Genomic DNA, 19,331 nt, shown 5'->3' on the forward strand with positions numbered 1-19,331 from the left:
TGCAGGTTCTTTACACAAAGTGTGTGTGTGTTGGGGGGGTATGGAATGCACTGCCAGCAGTACTGGGTGAGTCAGATACATTAGGGACATTTAATACACTCGTGAAAGGTATGCAGGTTAGTTTGATCTTGCTGTCGGATAAAAGGTTGGCATGGCATCATGGCCGAAGGGTCTTGTGCTGCACTGTTCTGTGTTCTGCCTTCCATATGGTAAACTGGGTAATAAACTCAGATCAATGTAAAAGCATACGGCATTCAGGAGGAGCTAGTGAACTGTTTACAAAATTGGCTTGATGGTAGGAGACAGAGGGTGATGGGAGACATGTTGTTTTTCTGACTGGAAGCATGTGACCAGCGGTGCAGTGGGCCCACTGTTGTTTGTCATTTGGATAAATGGTTTGGATGAGAATATTGGTTTCCTGGTAAGTAAGCTTCTTGGATGACACTGACATTGGTGGTAAAGTGGACAGTGATGAAGGTTATCAACGATGCAACACTATGAACATTACTGCTGGGATAGTGGGCTGAAGAATAGCAGATGGAGTTTAATTAGATAAATGCGAAGTGTTCTATTTTGGTGAAACAAACCAGGGTGGGACTTGTACAATTAATGTTCGGGCCCTGGGTAGTGTTGTCAGTCAGAGACCCAGGGATGCAGGTACACAGTTCTTTGAAAGTGGTGTCCCAGGTAGACTGGCTGGTGAAGCAGGCGTTTGGAATGGTTACCTTCATTGGTTAGAACATTGAGAGTAGGAGTTGGGATGTCATGTTGTCTGAACAAGACATTGGTGAGGAAACATTGTTGACAAGTTAGATAGAACTCATCTGGTTCAGTTACCTCCATTAGTGAAAACATCTGACATTCTAACCTGGTCTGGCCTACATGTGAATCCAGACCCCCAGCAATATGGCTGACTCTGATCTGCCCTCTGAGCAATTAGCAGTGGGGACAAAGAATACTGGTCCAATCAGTGACCCTCACATCCCATGCATGAATAAATAAAATGCAGATGTCCCTCCCTACCTTTGCAATCCGCATCTACAGCAATCCGTACTTGCTTTGTAACACGGTTCAGTCTCTTGCAACTCTCTGTAACACTCTCACCACCTCCAGCACCTTCACCTCCCCCCTGTTCATATCGTGTCATTAAGCCCTGACAATGATTCGCCTTTCCAATGCCCTCCTGCTAGCAGACCCTTCGCAATGCCTCTAATACTTACTGCTTAAACTCTCTCTCATTTCAGGATTTTAAGTACTTTGTGGTGATCTTCTGAGCCTCATAATCTAATATGATCCATTTTGTCCTGAGAAGGGATAGGAGGTAATTTCTGTCTGAGGTTTTGTCTTTTGCAATGGAATTTCCTTTTGTTTAGTATTTTCCACTATTCCTTCAAATGTTTTCCACTGTTCATTTACAGACACATGTTTCAGTCTGTTCCGCCTGTTTATCTTAGCCAGTTCTCCGCTCAAACCCGTGTAATTGGCTGTTTTTATTTCAAGTTGTAGCATGTCCTTTCTGTAATTCCTTTAAAACTTTATATTTCTTGAAACTGCATTTTGTCACAATTTACCGGAGGATCTCTCCAGGTGATTCACTCATTCACTAAGTTTCATCACACAACATTCGCTCTGAGATCGTTATGCCCCGAGCCAGTTACACAATGTGTTATTCAAAGAAACACTGAAAATAAATCTACAATCTGTTCTTTGAATGTCACTCTGTCAGTATGATTGTCAAGATTATATGAATGTTGAAGTTTCACTAAATTACCACAACACCTTTCTTAAATGTTCCAATGAGTTCCTGTTTAATGCAGTGATGAACAATGAAATGCTGTTCGATGGCTAAATCTCTTCTGCTCCTTGTGTCCTTGGCAAATAGCAGCCAGAATTTACATTCAGACTGACTCTACTTCATGATCTGAGGCCAAATGCTTTCTCTGTAATGCCTTTGTTATCCATGATTGTTAGCGTTACCCATTTTGCCTGAGTTTCTTCAAGTTTGTGAACTATTGAATATTTATTTTCCACATTTTGTTCGCCCTGTAACCACGTATCTCTGGTTTTTAAATCTCTTTCACCTCTGTGTCACAAATCCATCCACCTTATTGAAGAGACTTTGTCCATTCCAAACCAAACATAATTTACTCTTTCCCACCACTTCCTGTCACAAATCGATTCCCTGATGTATAGTTTTAGTTAAACTCTGTCCCATCCTGTACCTTTCTGCTTCTCTCCGGCCACATTCCTATGCTGTTCTGATACGGCACCTTTTCTCTTTGGATTTGGAAAGCTCTTTTCACCTGAACCCTGTCCCGGCATCCTCTCTGTCAGTCAGGAATGGAGACTGGGATTTACCAGATCTTTGTGGGACTCACTGCTACTCTCCATGTATAACCATCACTGCATCAGTCTAATTTCCCATCCTGTCTATTTCTCTGTCTCCTGCAGGTAATCAGTAAGTTCCTGACTCAATAGACTTCCCAACTGTTGGGTGCCTCATCTATCACCTCATTGAAGATGGTTGTTTAGCCATAGAGACAAAGGGCAGGGAGATCTGGAGCTTTCAGTAAATCCTACAATGAGGTAAGATCACTCACAGTGCACAGAGAAGAGAGCAATGAGAGGGCTCCAAAGATCGGCTAACTAGACATGCCATAGATACAGTGCTGGAGGGGGAGCACAAAACAGACACTCCCCAGGTCAATCACCACCCCCTACTGTAAGTTTTGTTGCATTGAGACAGCATCTGGACTGTCACAGTTATCAATCCAGGCTTGTGATGTCTTAGTGAACATCAGTATAACAGAGGGGAAATTAGGTTTCCCATGAGTGTGTGGGAATGCCTCCTGGAATCTTTCTGTTCTGTGTTCCCCTTCCAACACTGTACATATGCCATGTCTCGTGAACCAGTGTCTTCAATAATTTTTAACTCCGATAATAGTTCCTGTCCCTGTAACCTACGCCCTTCCCGATAGTCCCTCCTCATACTTGAAATATACTGCATTCGAGATTACCATCTCCATCGCTGTAACTTGCTTCAGTGCCAACAACATGCCTTATCTCAGTAGTCTCCTCCTCCAATAACTGGAGAAAGATTCATTCAGAACAGAAACGGTTCCTTCGATCCAACTAGTCCATGCTGATCACGGTTCCTGAACGAGTTGCATTTGCCTCCGTTTGGCCCCTATCCGGTCAAACGTTCTCCTCTCCATGTACCTGCCCAAATGTCTTTTCCATGATGGAATTTTACTTTTCTCTACCACTTCAGCGGCAGCTCATTCAATATGTGCACCATTCTCTGTGAGGAAATGTTCTCCTCTGGTCGCTTTTAGGTATTTCCTCTCCCACCTCGTATTTATGCCCTCTCGTTATGGATTCCCCTACCCTGAGTTAGAGACCTTCACTCTTCACACTACGTATAACCTTCATGTTTTTAAAAACCTTTATAAGGTCACCCCTCAGCCACCTACACCCAATGGAAATAGAAAGATAATGATACAAATATCTCTACCAAGGTCCCCACTCCGACTTTGCCACAATGTTCTGGGATACACTTGTTCAGGACCTCTACCTTTCTCTACCTTTGTGTGCTAAGACCTCTTCTGTAATGGGGACTCTTTTCAAGACATCACTATTTCTTTCTTTTTGTTTCCTCGTCTTTGTCCACAGTACATTCTGACATGAAATATTAATTTCGTGTTGTGCCCATTTCCTGTGGTTCCACACATGGATGGCCTTATTGACCTTTGAGGGGCTCTATTGGTTCTCTCGTAGCTTTTTTGTACTTGTATGCTGTAGAATCTCTTTGGATTCTCCTTTACCTTATCTGCCAAATCTACCTCATTCCACTTATGTTGCTTTCCATCTGTTTTTGTCAAACCCTGCAGTATCAGTAACATCTTCGTCAATCTTTGCTCCATTTACAGTTTCAGAATATGCTTCCTGAAGCAGGAGGATCAGAATTCTACACAGTACTCCAACTGGAGCCCCAGCAATGTCTGATACAGCCGTATCATGATGGACCAACTCATGTACTCAATGCTCTGACCCATGAGGGCTAGTGTGCCAAATACATTTTCCCCATCCTGTCCACCTGTGACTCCACTTCCAAGGAACAATGTTATTGAATCCCTTGGTCTCTCTCCGTTCGACAACACTGTCCAGAGCTCTGCCATTAATTGTGTTAGTCGTCCCTGGTTTGTCTTAACAAACTCCAATACCTGAAATCAGCTCCATCTTTCATTTCTTGACCCATTGGCTCAGTTGGTTAAGATCACCTTTGATAACTATATTCACTGCCCACTATAACATGTATTTTACTGTCCACAAACATGCTAACAATAATTCATATATTCTCGTTTATGTCAATAATGCACATGTGTGCACCCTGCACTGATCCTTATGGCACACCGCTGTTCAGAGACCCCCAGTCTGCACAACAACCCTCTCCCACCATCCTCTGTCTCCTACTGTAAAGCCCATTTTGTGTTTGTTCGGCTTGCTCTCCTTGATCGCATGTGATCTAACCTTACTAACCAGTGCACCACGCTAAACCCTGTCTAAGGCCTTGCTGAAGTCAGGATAGACAATGTCCACTGCTCTGCCTGCATCCACTCCTTGGTCACCTCTTCAACAAACTCTATCAAGTTTGAGAGACACGGCTTTGAATGCACATAGCTATGCTGACTATCCCTAATCAATCGTTGCCTTTCCAAATGCATGGAAGTCTTGTCCCGCAGAATTGCTTCAACAACGTTGGCAGCACTGACATCAAGCTAATTGGTGTTTATGTCCCTGGCTTTTCTCTGCAGCCTTTCCTAAATCTGGCACAACACTAGCCACCCTCCAGGCTCCAAGCTCTCCACCGTGGCTGTCAGTGATAGAAATATCGTTGTAAACTTCTCCCTTCACTTACCCCAATGTCCTGGGGTATACTTGATTGGTTCCCAGGGAGTTGTCTAACTTTATTGTGTTTGAAAACCTTCAGCACCTCCAGATCTCTAGTGTGGACTCTTTTGAAAACATCACTGTTTATTTCCCTGCTTCCCCAGTGTGTTTTCCACTGTAAGTTCTGACGTGAAGTGTTTGTTTTGGATCTCGCCCATTTCCTATGGGTTCACACATAGATGACTTGAAGGGGTCACATTCTGTCCTGAGTTAATCTTCTGTTGTTAATATACTTGTAGAATCTCTCTGGATTTTCCTGAACCTTCTCTGCCAAAGCTCTGTCAGTTCCCCTTTAGGCCCTCATGGTTTCCCTCTTAAGAGTATTACTATACCCACAATGTTCTTCAAGGGATTGACTTAATCCAGCTGGCTATATAGGACATATGCCCCCTTTTGTCTTGGCCAGAACCTCAATATTCCCAGTCATCATGTGTTTCCCATTTGTGTCAGCATTGTCCTTCACACTAACAGGAATATGCTGGCCCTGAAATCTTAATTTATCTCTCTTTTGAAAGAGTCCCACTTGCCCGACGTTCCTTTACTTGCAAATAGCCTCCACGAATCAACTTTTGGACAGTCTTGCCTAATACCTTCTAGACTGGGGCAAGGCCAGTTTTGATCTTTAACTTGTGGACCAGGCCTGTCCTTTTCCATCTTTTCCATCGGTATTTTGAAACTAATAGAATTGTGGTGACTTTGCAAAAGTGCTCCCCCACAAACACTTCAGCCCCTTTCTCTCCCTTGTTTCCCGAAGGGGAGGTCAGGTTTTATCCCTTTCTCCAGTCGGGCCAGTTCCATACTGATGGAGAGAGTTTTCTTGAACACACTGAACAAATCCCTCCCATCCAAGCTGTGAAAACTCTGGCAGACCCAGTCTAGGTTTGGCAAGTTAAAATCCCAGACCATTACATCCCTATCTTTCTTACAGATATCTGAGATCTACAACATATTTGCTGCTCAATTTCCTGCTGACTACTGTGGGCCTGTAGTACAGTCATATCAAACTGATTATTCATTCTTATTTCTCAGTTCCACGAACACAGCTTCACTGGGCGATCCCCAGGAATATCCTGTCTCAGTGCGGCAGTGATGTTTTCACTGATCAAAAACTCCACTCCCCCTACTCTCTTGCCTCCCCATCTTTCCCTCCTGTTGAATCTGTCCTCTGGAGCAATGATCTGTGAGTCCTGTCCCTCCCTCAGCTGTGTTTCTGTAATTCCTGTGATTTCCCAGTCCCATGTTCCCATCCAGGCCGTGTGTTCATCTGCCTGACCTGTCAGGCATTTTACATCAAAATAAATGCAGCTTAATTCATCAGTTTTCCCTCATTGCCTGCTGTGCTCTTACCTGGTTATCAATTGAAATTACTCTGTTGAAATTCTGTCCCAGCCTCAATCTTCAGACTGCAGCCTGAGGCCATCCCCTCACCTTGGACAACACCCTCACCTTTCACGTCTTTTGCAAACCTACTAATGATACCTTCTGCTTTCACATCCGAGTGATTAATGCCCCTCAACCGTTCCTCCCCATCTCTGTGATATTCTTCAGTTATTGCATTTCTCATTCTTCATCTCCAGAGCTTCCAATCCCCCTGATCGATGTAAGGAATATGATCCCTTGCAGCATGTTTAACACCAGTAGCAGCATCCAACCTCTCAATGAATCCTGTCCCTGGAACCTCCTCAAATACTACAGCTCACTGTCTTTGTAATATCTTCCATAATTTGCAATCCTAATGATTTCTGTAACCTCCTCCAGAACAGCACTCCACATCTCTTTGTAACTGATGGGAACGCTGCAAACCTGCCTTCACAGTCCTCAGTAGCTCTCTGAACTCCTACAGACCTACAACACTCAGTATCTCCGGCTCCTCCAATCCCTACACTTCTCTCTGGCTGTGTGAACTGATTCAGACCCTTCAACCTTCTCTATCTCTCCTGCAGCTCCAACTTTTGTCTATGTCAATGTAACTCGCCGCACCAACAATCTTCCTGGGCTCTATAAACTCCTCCAGCTCCAACTCGCACCCCAACTGTCTACAATCAGTGCCCACAATCCTCCCTTTCTCCTATAGCTCCAACTACCACCAATATCTGTGTAAACTCCAGTCCCGAGAACCCTCCCAGTCTCTGTATCTCCTGAAGCTCCAACAGCCACCCCTATCTGTGTAATATCTAGTCGCTATATTCCTCACTATCGCTGTAATCCTTCAAGACTGATAACCCTGTAAATCTCCTTGACATCTTTCAGCCCGACAACCTACCTGATTTCTAACCACCAACAGTGATCTCAAACCGCCCGAGCTTTTAACATCCTCCAGTCTGTATAACCCAGCTTTTCTCTGTTAGCTTCTCTGGTGTCTGTATACCCCTTTATCTCCAGTTACAGATCCTTGCTCAGGGGAACAATGTCTCAGTGCCGAATCTGTAAGAACACTATAATCTTCGGTGTATCAATAAATTTGCCTCATTTTCTAAATTTTAACGACTGCAAGTTCAACCTTCTCCACTTCTTCTCATCAATATCCCTCCATTTTGAGGAACAGCCTGGTGAACCTTCTCTGGGCTGCCTCTAATGCAAGGACATTTTCCCTCCAGATAGGGGACCAAACCTGTTCACAGTATTCTCAATGTGAGTTGATTGGAGTCCTCTATAGTTGTTACAAGCCTTCCCTATTTTTATTCTCCATTCCCTTTGGAATCAATGCCAGCATTCCATTTGCCTTCTTTATGTCCTGCTGGCACTGTATGCCACCTTTCTGAGATTTATACACAATGATTCTCAAGTTACTCTGTGATGTAGCTTTCTGCAGTATATCGGAAACCAAGAGGTGACAGCAATAATCAGGAAAGTACTGGAGTGTGTGGTAAACAATATGCCAGAAATGATAAATGCACACTTAGAAACCTATGGAAAAAGTGCCGACCATAAGACCATCATGTATAGGAGCAGAATTAGGCCATTCGGTCCATCGGGTCTATTCCACTATTTGATTATGGCTGAATTGTTTCTCAACCCCAGTCTCTCACTTACTCCGGGTAACCCTTGATCTCCTTATTCATCAAGAACCGAGCTATCTCTGAGTTCGATGCATTGAATTACTTAGCATCCACAGCCCCATGATGCAGTGAGTTAAACATATCCATCACCCTCTTGCTGAATAAATTCCTCCACATCTCTATTCTAAAGGGTCATCCCTTCACTCTGAAGCTGTGCCCTTGTCCCCTCGTCTCTCCTGCTCGTGGAAACATCTTGCCCACATCCACTCCATCCAGGCCCCTCAGTATTCTGTAAGTTTGAATGAGATTCTGCCACTGACTCTGAAATCTCATCAAGTCAGACCCAGAGACTTCACCTGCTCCTCATATGACACGAATTTCATCCCTGGGATCTTTCTTGGAAACCTATTTTTCGTACCCATTCACTTCCTTTTTCCAGACTCTTAATGTATAACGTGTAGCGTGTAGTCCCAACACTGACCCCTGCGGTGCTCCCCCCATCGCCAGTTCCCATTGTGAAAAAGACCCCTTTCTTCACACTCTCTGCCTTGTGCCAATCAGAAAAATTCTCTATCCATGCTCAGCATGTTGTTCTGAAACGGAAATTTCATTTCACACCCACTGCTGGATTTATTTTTCTGTCTGGCTGTAAACAGCAGAGTTTCACCATTACCTTCCCATCTGTAATTCCCTGGAGAAGGTGGTGGGGAGCTGCCTTCCTGACCACTACTGTCCTTTGGGTGTAGGGACAGACACAGTGCTGGGAGGATGGAGCGTGCCTTGGAGAGCACCCTGGAAATGCTGGTGTTCCCGTGCACCTGGAGCTCCTGTCCTTCCAGACTATACTGGTTCTGGGTTTATGAAGTGCTGTTGAAAGAGCCTGCCTGAGTGACCTCAGTGCTACTTGTATATCTTTTATTCCTCCATTCATTGGTGAACATGAGCTTTGGTGGCTGAGCCAGCATTTATTGTTGATTTGGAGTTGTCCCTGAGAAGGTGGTGGGGAGCTGCCTTCCTGAGCCACTGCACCAGCCGTTGGAACTGTTGTTATCCATGTAGCCTCCAGCAGGCGCTACAACACTCCTCATGTCTCGAACTGCACACAGACAATGCAGCTCTCCCTTTTATATCTGACATCCTCCCCGACTTATAACTCTTATAGTTCCTCACACTATCTCACCTCTTCCATTCCCATCTGTGTTAGAGATCTCTAAAATTTCTTTATTCTTGTTTAAATTTCTGATCACCTAAAATCTCTCCCTTTTTAAATTTGTCACCCCTTCAATTTCTGTAACTCTCCATATAGCTGTAATCAATGACAGCACAGGTTCCCTTCCTTAAATCTCTATAATTACAATGGCTGCATGTGGTAAATTGGAACTTTTCATCCTCCTTATCCATCTCGGGACTTCCAGCCCCCACAATCCCACTATGTGGAATGCTCCCATTCTCTGCACCTCCTCATGTCCTGAGGGTCCTTGAACACCACCAGTGCTGCAAAAATTTATATTCCCCTCAGTTACAGCAAATCATCTCGCTCTGTAACATCCAACAGTCTCCAGTACCATACAACACTTGCTGGCTCTCAATTTGTATTTGTTGAAGTCTACACATCTCTGTAAGCAGCACAGAAAAAAACACTTTTGACTCTACATAGCTCTGTCATGAACAAGCTACTTCCTTCACCTTCTTCAGTGTCTGCAACTCTCACTGTATCTTCCAATGACCTGCTTTCGACGCTGCAGATCTGCCTAGCTCCCCAGATACTTTGTTTCATCCCATATATATCACTCAATCACTCTAACACCCTCTGCTCTGTCTAATCCTCCTCTTTCCCACTGACTTCCAGGCACAACTGCGATTCTGTAAGGCAGCAGTGCGGAATGGGATGATATAAATCTTACCTGAGGCTCGAGGCCTACCATTACCTGGGAGTCACAAAGGGAGAGAACCTGAGAGACAGCAGCACAGAGCAGGAGAACATTAATCAGTAGCGAGGATCGAGGTCAACTAGGACTCGGAGTTGGAGAAGCAGCAGAGCAGGAGGCTCGAAATCAGCACCGAGTCACAGAGGGAGTGACCATGTGACGGAGCAACTTGGAGCAGGTGCATTAGGCTCACTCACACCTGGGAATTACAGAGGCAGCAAAGTGGGAGGATTTAAATCAGCACTGAGGATCATGGCCTAATCGTGCCTGGGAGTCACAGTGACGGTGACGCTGTGAGGAAGCAGAGTGGAGTGGGAGCTGGAGGATTACACGTACCTGGGAGTCACAGAGACGGTAACCCTGTGAGGGAGCAGAGTGGAGTGGGAGCTGGAGGATTACACGTACCTGGGAGTCACAGAGATGGTGACCCTGTGAGGGAGCAGAGTGGAGTGGGAGCTGGAGGATTACACGTACCTGGGAGTCACAGAGATGGTGACGCTGTGAGGGAGCGGAGTGGAGTGGGAGCTGGAGGATTACACGTACCTGGGAGTCACACAGATAACTTTCTGCTGCTGGGACCTGCCTGCACTGAGTTTGCAAGAAGTACAACAGACTTCACAGAAAAGGCTGTAAATTCATTGGCAGATAATACACCGTTAGTAGCGACTGTCAGTAAATTGATAGAAGTTAGCAAATTTATTTTTTCAACTTCTGAAATAAGGGTTGAACTCAGAAATAAGAGGGAGAAGTGAAATTTTGAGCCAATATATATATATTACCCTCAGTAAGCCACAGTTGTATAAGGGAGTTAACCATATTGTTATTTTTTCCCTGATGTTAATTTAATTCTAAGTAATTAATTAAGTTACTCTAGACATGTTGCATTTTAAGACATGACAAGACATGTTTGTTAGATGGAAAATATGTTCTGTTACATTGTGAATTCATAGCCCCTGCTCGTGTCCTAGATGAACACTGGGTCTTGGAGCTCAGATAGTAACTAGAGACTCTGTAGGACATCTGTGATGCTGAAAGTTAGGTGAATAGCTCACACAGAGAGCAGATCACGCTGCAGAAAAGACAGCCAAGAAGAAGAAAGGGAATAGGCGACTAGACTATCCATCTGACTAGTACAGCCTGGACCGTATGCAACTTCACTTTCTCAATCAGCGTACCATGGGGAAGCCTATCAAACATCTTAGTAAAGTCCATGTATATGACAGCTAATGACCGGCACTCAACAAGAAACTTTGTCACTTCCTCAAAGAATTCTGTTCAGTTGGCAAGACATGACATTCCCTGCTCAAAACTATGTTGCCTATCACTGATGAGCTCATTTTCTTCCAACTGGGAATACATTCTATCCATCAGTATTTCTCCAGCAACTTCCATGCCACTAACGTCAGGGTCGCCATTCTTAAACAAGGGAACACCATTAGCAATTTCCCAGTACTACGGGATTTCACCGTGTTCAAAGATGCTGCAAAGATATCTGCTATGGTCTCATCTGTTTCCTCCCTCATCCAAGATCCCATCCGGACCTGGGAACCTGGTACCTTAATGCCTTTTAGAATAACCAACACTTCCTTATTTCAACTTGACCTAGAGGAATCAAGCATCCATACCTAATCTCAACATTTCTTCTTGGTGAATACTGATACAAAGTGCTCATTAATAATCTCACCCATTTCCTCTGACTCCACGCATAACTTTCCTCCTTTGTCCTTGAGTGGTCCAACCCTTCCTCTAGTTACCCTCTTGCTCCTTATATATGAATTAAAGTATTTGGGATTTTCCATAATCATGTTTGCTAAATATATCTCATAAGCCCTTTTAGTCCTCTTAATTCCTTGTTTCACATTGGTCCTACATTCCCGATTTTCTTCCCAAGCTTTGTCTGTCTTCAGTCGTCTAGACCTTATGTACACTTCCTTTTTACACTACGTTAGTCTCACAGTTTCACCTGTCATCCATGGTTCCCTCATCTTGCCATTCCTACCCCTCATTTCCACAGAAGCATGTCTGACCTCAACTCTAATCAACCTCTCTTTAAAAGCTTCCCACGTATCAAATGTGGATTTACCTTCAAACAACTGCTCCCAATCTATATTCCTCAACTTCGGCTGAATTTTGGTATAGTTGGCCTTCCCCCAATTTAGCACTCTTCCTTTAGGACAACTCTTGTCTTTGTCCTTGCGTATTCTATAACGTATGGAATTGTGATCAATAGTCCCAAAGTTATCCCCCACTGAAACTTCAACCACCTGGCCAGGCTCATTCCCCAGCATCAGGACAAAAATGGCTCTTTCCTGAGTTGGACTGTTTACATACTGCTCAAAAAAACCTCCTGGCTGCTCCTTACAAATTCTGCTCCATCCAGTCCTTTAATATTAAGTGAACCCCAGTCAATGTTGCGAAAATAAAATCGCCTTTCACCACCACCATGTTGCTCCCACATCTTTCCATGATCTGTTTACATATTTGTACTTTCATCTCACGCTCACTATTGGGAGGCCCCAACATTGTTACTGCACCCTTCCTATTTCTGAGCTCTACCCTTATTGCCTCACTGTTTGAGTCCTCCATAGTGCCCTCCGTCAGCACAGCTGTGGTAGCTTCTTTGAACAGTAATGCAACTCCTATTCCCCTTTTACCCCCCTGTTTATCCCACCTGAAGCATTGATATCCTGGGATATTTACTTGCCAATTATGCCCTTCCCTCAACTAAGTATCATTTATAGCAATAATAACAACTCCAAGGTACTAATGCAAGTCCCTTTGTGTTCATCATCTACTCCCTGCCAACACTTCCCGTTACACTGACTTCATTATCTATTTCCTTACAGGCTGCAGTTGTTATTTCCTTAATATCGACTAAGCTCCTCATTTGGTTCCCCCCCGCCCCACAACATTAGTTTGAACCCTCTGAAGCAGCATTAGTGAAAGTACCCCGAACGACATTATTTCCATTCCAGCTCAGGTGTAGGCTGTCCAATTTGTAATAGTCCCACCTCCCAGATAACCAGTCCCAATGTCCCAAAAATTAGAACTCCTCCCTCCTGCACCATCTCTCATTCCTACTCTGAGTAGCACGTGGCATTAGTAGCAATCCTGAGCTTACAACCTCTGAGGTCCTACTTCTTAACTTGACTCCAACTCCCTAAATTCTGTTTGTAGGAGCTCATCCTGATTTTTTAAACCTATATCATTGGTGCCTACATGCACCACGAAAACTGGATATTCACCCTTCCCCTTCAGAATGTTCTGCAGTCGATCCGAGGCATTACTGTCCCTTGCACCTGGAAGGCAACATACCATTCTGGAGTCTTGACTTCGAACAGAAAAATGCTTATCTACTCCTTTTGCAATTGAATCCCCTATGACTTAGCCCTTCCAGTATTTTTCCCGCCCTTCTGAACAGCAGGTCCAACCACGGTGCATGTAACGGGGCTACTGCTGTCTTCTCCTGGTGAGCCATCTCACCAAACAGGATCCAAAACCGTATACCTGCTAAGGAGAGAGGTTACCGCAGGGGACACCTGCATTGCCTTCCTGCTCTTTCTCTGCTTTTGGTCACCAATTCCCTTTCTCCTTCAGCAATCCTAATCTGTGATGTGATCAGTTCAGTGAATGTGCTATCTAAAACCTCCTCCGCATTGTGTGTGCTCCAAGGTGAGTCCATCCGCCACTCCAGAGCCATCATCCCGTCTATGCGTTCTTCATAAGAAGTATCTTTGGTGGGAGGATCAGGGATGTCTCCGAGCATGCTCAGGGCATACTGAAGGGGAGGCTGAACAGCCAGCGGCTGTGGTACACATTGGTACCAATGACATTGACAGGAAACGTGACAAGATCCTGCAAGGAGAGTGCAGGGATATGGACACACGTCCTGCACGAGCACAGGGACAGGAGCTGTGTCCCTGAGCTCCCACATTGAGCAAGTGGAGCATAACATGGCTCTGAGATCTCCTGTCATTTTAATTCTAAAGCTTAACTTGGTCTTAAATTAGATATACGGAAAAGGAAAAGGTTTTCTTTAACCAATCACAGGATTAAAAAAAAAGAACAGAAGCACCTTATCAACACAGTACAGAGTTCTTTTGCTTTGGTTAGGTGAGGAGTTCGGGGTGGGAGACATTACGCACGTAGTGTCTCACGTTCAATCGCTGGCAAAATATGTCAGATCACTTACCCTCCCAGCGCACAATTCGTCCTCACCCACTCCGCTCCTCGCTCTCACCGCTGCTGCAAATGGAGGCCTGATGCTCCAGGTAAGTCCGTATTTAGTGGGAAATTAACCTTCCCAGCAACCCCCTGGTCCCTGCCCCTACACCCACCCCCCCACCTCTCGCTAACGCCTCCCAAAAGATAATGCACAAAACATGCAAACATGTCTTTTATTCATGGATTGGCAAAGTGAACAAATGACAATCATGGACCAAACAAAAATAATTTAATGGATATTTGCTGTGATTCTTGAATTACTAAATATTTGGATTTTTAATGAGAAAATAAATTCAGGTTTTTTTTCAGATCTGAGTTGGATATGTTTTGATCAGTATGTGATCATCATTGGTGTCAAAACCAGAAGTTGCTGGGAATCCTCAGAAGTACTGGCAGTATCTGTGGTGCGAAAGCAGAATCAATACATGGTAGGAGACTGGCTCTGGCCAGGTTACTACGCTCATAGTGTTCAGGGATGTGTAGGTTAGGTGTATTAGTCAGGGGTAAATGTAGAGTATGAGAATAGGCTAACGGGTCTGGGTGGGTTACTCTTTGGAGGGTCAGTGTGGGCATATTGGCCCAAATGGCCTATTTCCACAATATAGGGATTCGACGATTCTATGCATTCTTCATAAAAAGTGTCTTTGGTGCGAGGATCAGGGATGTCTCCGAGAATGCTCAGGGCATACTGAAGGGGAGGGTTTACAGCCAGTGGTACACATTGGTATCAATAACATTGGCAGGAAATGTGACAAGATCCTGCAAGGAGAATGCAGGGAGATTGGCCTGAGTGGAAACGCAGGATATCCAGGGTTGTAAACTTGGGTTACTCCTCGTGCTAGGTGGAAGTGGGATAAGGAAGATGAAGAGAGAAAATCTTAATATGTGGTTGAAGAACTGGTTCAGGAAGAGGGTTTCAGATTTATGGCTCGTTGGGATTTTGCCCAGGGCAGGTGGGACCTGTAAAAAAGGGCAGGGTCCATTTTAACTGGAGGGACACCAACATCCTGGCAGGGAGGTTTGATGATGCATCTTGAGTGGAGTTAAATGAATAATGCAGGAGACTGAAAACCAGAGAAGCAGGACAACAAGTGAGTTGAAATTAGAGTTTAATAGAATAGACAGGCAGGGCTAGTCTAATGATTATTCTGAGGAAAATAATCATAGCAATTTTAAAAATGTGAGTGGAAATGATACGTTCAGTATTATCGAAGATCAAAAAATAAGAATGGAGTGTGTGGAGTGCGCTAAAAGTATTAAAGGAGATAAACCAATCCAATAGAACTTATGTCAATACCTTGTACCTAAATGCATGGAATATTTGGAAAAAATGACAGCACAAACAGAGTTAAAAAGATACGGCCTGGTGGGGCTTACAGAAAGGTGGTTACAGGAAGGTCAGTGTTGAGAAGTGAAATGTCCAAGGGTACTCATTACTCAGACAACGACGTACAGGAGGTTGAGTTGCTGCATTGATTAAGAATGATATCAAGGCTGCATTAAAAATGACATTAGCGCGAGGGACCAAAATGACAAATCAGTTTGGATCCAAATAAAGCACATGGAAACAAACCTGCTTCTAAGAGTAATTTCATGCCACAATACTCCCATCCTCCAAACATACTTTCAAAAACCAGGGAATAACAATGGCTGTGAGAAAGACACAAGAGTGAGCAATCTGTGTATGCATATTGGCTTAATTAATCAATTTGGCAAGGGTACCCTCAAATAACGATGCGCAGACTGTATGAGGGATTACTTCTTAGAACAACAAACCAGAAAACTGGCTTTTAGATTTGGTGTGAATAATGAGGAAGGAGTGATAAATCATCTTATAGTAGAGGATCCTCTAGAAAGAGTGACCGTAACATGCTGGAATTTCACATTCAGATTCAAAGATACAAGGGTTTTAGTATCAGGCAGTGATAATTATGTGGAAGGATTGGCCTGAGTGGACTCGATAAAATAACATTGAAGGGCAGAACATTTGAAGAACAATGACAAATACTTAGGAAGATAGTACAAACACATCATTTAAAGTTTATTCCAGAGTGGAAGAGGAATTGTAAAAAAAGATAAAACGTCATTCATACCTTAACAAAGAAGATTATGATAAGATGAAAGTGATGTCCTGGTGGTATTATCACCAACTGCTGATTCAGCGATCAAGATAATATTCTAGGAACTCAGATTCAAATGCCACCATTGCAAATGCTGGAATCTAAATTCAACATCAATCTGCAATTAAGCTTTCCAGATTAATGGTGAGATCACTTTCACTTCAATATTATGTCTCCTTTGTATTGAGCACTCGAGTAAGGGGAAGAGCTGCTCTCTGTTCAAACTGTCCATAAAACTCATGCTCTTAAATGCCTCAATCAGGAACCCCTCTCAACCTCCTCTGCTTCAAAAACATCTAACCCCTCATCATAGTTTGAGTATTCTCTCTTGTCTTGTTACTTCTGAAATGTATCACCTCACATTTGTCAGTCAAATCTCGTCAGCCATTGAACTAGTCACCTGAACAAACCATTTATATCATCTTTAAACTAGCATGTTCCTCTTCACTGTGAACCACCCACCTAATCTTTGTGTCATCCATAACATTATTTATCATTCCCCCCAAAATCCATCCCTCACATTCTCATCATCACACTTATGAAGCTCACAGATAAGATTTGTCTTATGTCTCCTGTTCTTCAGATGTTGTTCAAAGGAGAAGAATGAAGAATTCCAGTCTCTTGTTCTTCCTATTTTTGGTGAATTTACAGCATGATGCAGTTGAGGTCTTTTTATGAGAGAGCCACAGATTTGTTTTGGACATGCAGCTGAATTCTCCTTTTATCCTATTCTTCTCTCTGTATGTTTCATTCATAATGCTTGCATGTGTTTAATATTGGACTAGGTCAGGCTTACTTCATCTGCAACATTTGTATTTTACGTGGACCTGGATAATGTTCTTTGTAATATTCCCTGCAATACTCAGAGCTGAAGGAATTTTTCATCTGCAGGATGGGCACAGGCTCATATGATTGCTTGAAAGAGCTGGAGAGATGAGGATAAAGATTCAATTAAATGCTGCACATATACACAACGGTAGTAGATCAAATCATATCGCGAAGTCTACCTTGCATTTGAAACAAATTATTAGAACACATGCCCACTCTTCTTTAAATTGTAAAAAAAAGTTTTAATACGTGTTCTTAGACCAGTATGGATCTTACAGCTGCTCGTGGGATTGCAACCATAGCTAAAGATTAATTATAGTTTTTTATTCATTTTAATGTAGTTCATATAGTTTATTAATATAAGATTATTTTTCCACTTTGTTTTATTAAAATTCAAAAACAAACCAAAAAAACAAGCAAAATATTTTTTTTTCTCGACCGAACATTATTTTAACGAGCTTTTCGGGGGGTGGGGGTGGGGCGGAATCTACAAAAGAAACTAGAAAAGTCTATATATGTTTCAAAAGTCGTCTTCTTAGTTTTAAATGCAAAAGTTTTTTTTGTTACAAAAAATATTTTTAAATAGGAAGATGTGCCTTTATTCTGGAGAGTCCGACACGCGTTCAGCTCTGGAGAAGACTTTTTTCTTCGAGAAATTTAGTAAAGAGGAATATCTTTGTTGAGTTAGTTTTCCAAATGTTTGATATTATTTATTTTTTATATGTTTGATAAGTACACGGATGTATTTTCTATTTTAATGTCATGAAAAATTCTGTTTATAGGCATAATAATATTAAGGCCAGATATATAAGTTAGAGAGAGAGATAGCTGGAAGTTGTTATGTAACAAAATCAGTCAGATAGCTGGGTGACTGTCAGGACAGGTAAGAAGGTAGTTCAACAATCTCTGGTTGCTATTCCTCTATCAAACAGGTGTCCAGCGTTTGGAACTGATGAAGGGGTTAGTCTCTTTGAGGAAAATGGAAGAGCCATCGGTTATTGGACTGTTGGAAAAATTCTTCTGCCTAGGCAGCGATTGAGAAGATTTTGTATAATTATTGGGACAGGGATCTCTCCTTTCAAAGGCATAAACAGGAGATTCTGTGGCAGTGAGCAAAAATTTAGGATAGTTTATTGGTTTCCCGGTACTAGGATTAAGAACGTCTCCGAAGGTCTCAAGCATATTGTTAAAGGTGTGATTTAGAAGCCAGTAATTATTGTATGTATTGGTATGAATGACACTTTTAGGCAAATATTAAAACAGTCCGGAGGGAATTAAAGAGGTTATGTAGAGGATTAAAAAGAAAACCTTAAAATAGCAATTTCTGGCTTGCTCCCAATGATAAGTTCAAGCAGGGAAGGGAAAATAAAGGTTAAAGGAGAAAAATCAATGGCATGAAGAGCTGCTGTGTTGTTGACAATTCAGATTTTTGGGAGATTGGAATGTCTTTTGGAATAGAAAAGGCCTGTTTCAAAAGGATTGATCTAATCTAAACGGGAAAGCCACAGATATCTTCACAGGGAGATTTGCTCACCCTATAAAGGCAGACTTTATATTGACAGATGATGCAAGTTGAGGTACTCTAAGTAGCAGTGTAAATTGTAGGATGGATGGAGAAATCTCTGAATATGATGAGAACATGCCAGTTAGAAAAGAAAGATGAGAGAATCAGATTATATAGTAATTCTTACGAACAAAAATGCATTTACTTTAGTGCAATGGGATTCACAGGGAAGGCTAATCTACTCAGCGCATATTTCAGAACATGGGATTGGGACATCATAGCTATTACAGGAACTTGGGTGAATGATGTTCAAGATCTTTCAATAAGAACAGGCAAGACAGTAAAAGAGGAGGAGGTGTGGTCATTTTAGCCAAGGATAGTATAATGCTGGATCTTAGAACTATTGCTGAGGACTCGTCGACTGATGTAGTGTGGGCTGTCGTTAGAAACAGGAGAGGAGAGGTCACACTGATTGGAGTTTTTTTTTATATATAGCCTCCGCAGAGTTCCAGGGAGGTGGAAGTGAGGATTATCAAAATTATTCTGGGTAGAAGTGAAAGGAACAGGGTGGTCATTATGGGGGACTTTAACTTTCCTAACATTGACTGGAAATGCTATAACTCTCGTACATTGGATGGATCAGTTATTGACCAATGTGTACAGGAGAGTTTCCTGACACAGTATGTCGAAGGGCCAACAAAAGAAGAGGCCACAATGGATCTGGTGCTTGGCAGTGAGCCTGGCCAAGTGTTTGATTTAGTTGTAGTTGAACACTTTG

The sequence above is a fragment of the Chiloscyllium punctatum genome, chromosome 31 (assembly GCF_047496795.1).
Source record: "Chiloscyllium punctatum isolate Juve2018m chromosome 31, sChiPun1.3, whole genome shotgun sequence".
NCBI lineage: Eukaryota > Metazoa > Chordata > Chondrichthyes > Orectolobiformes > Hemiscylliidae > Chiloscyllium > Chiloscyllium punctatum.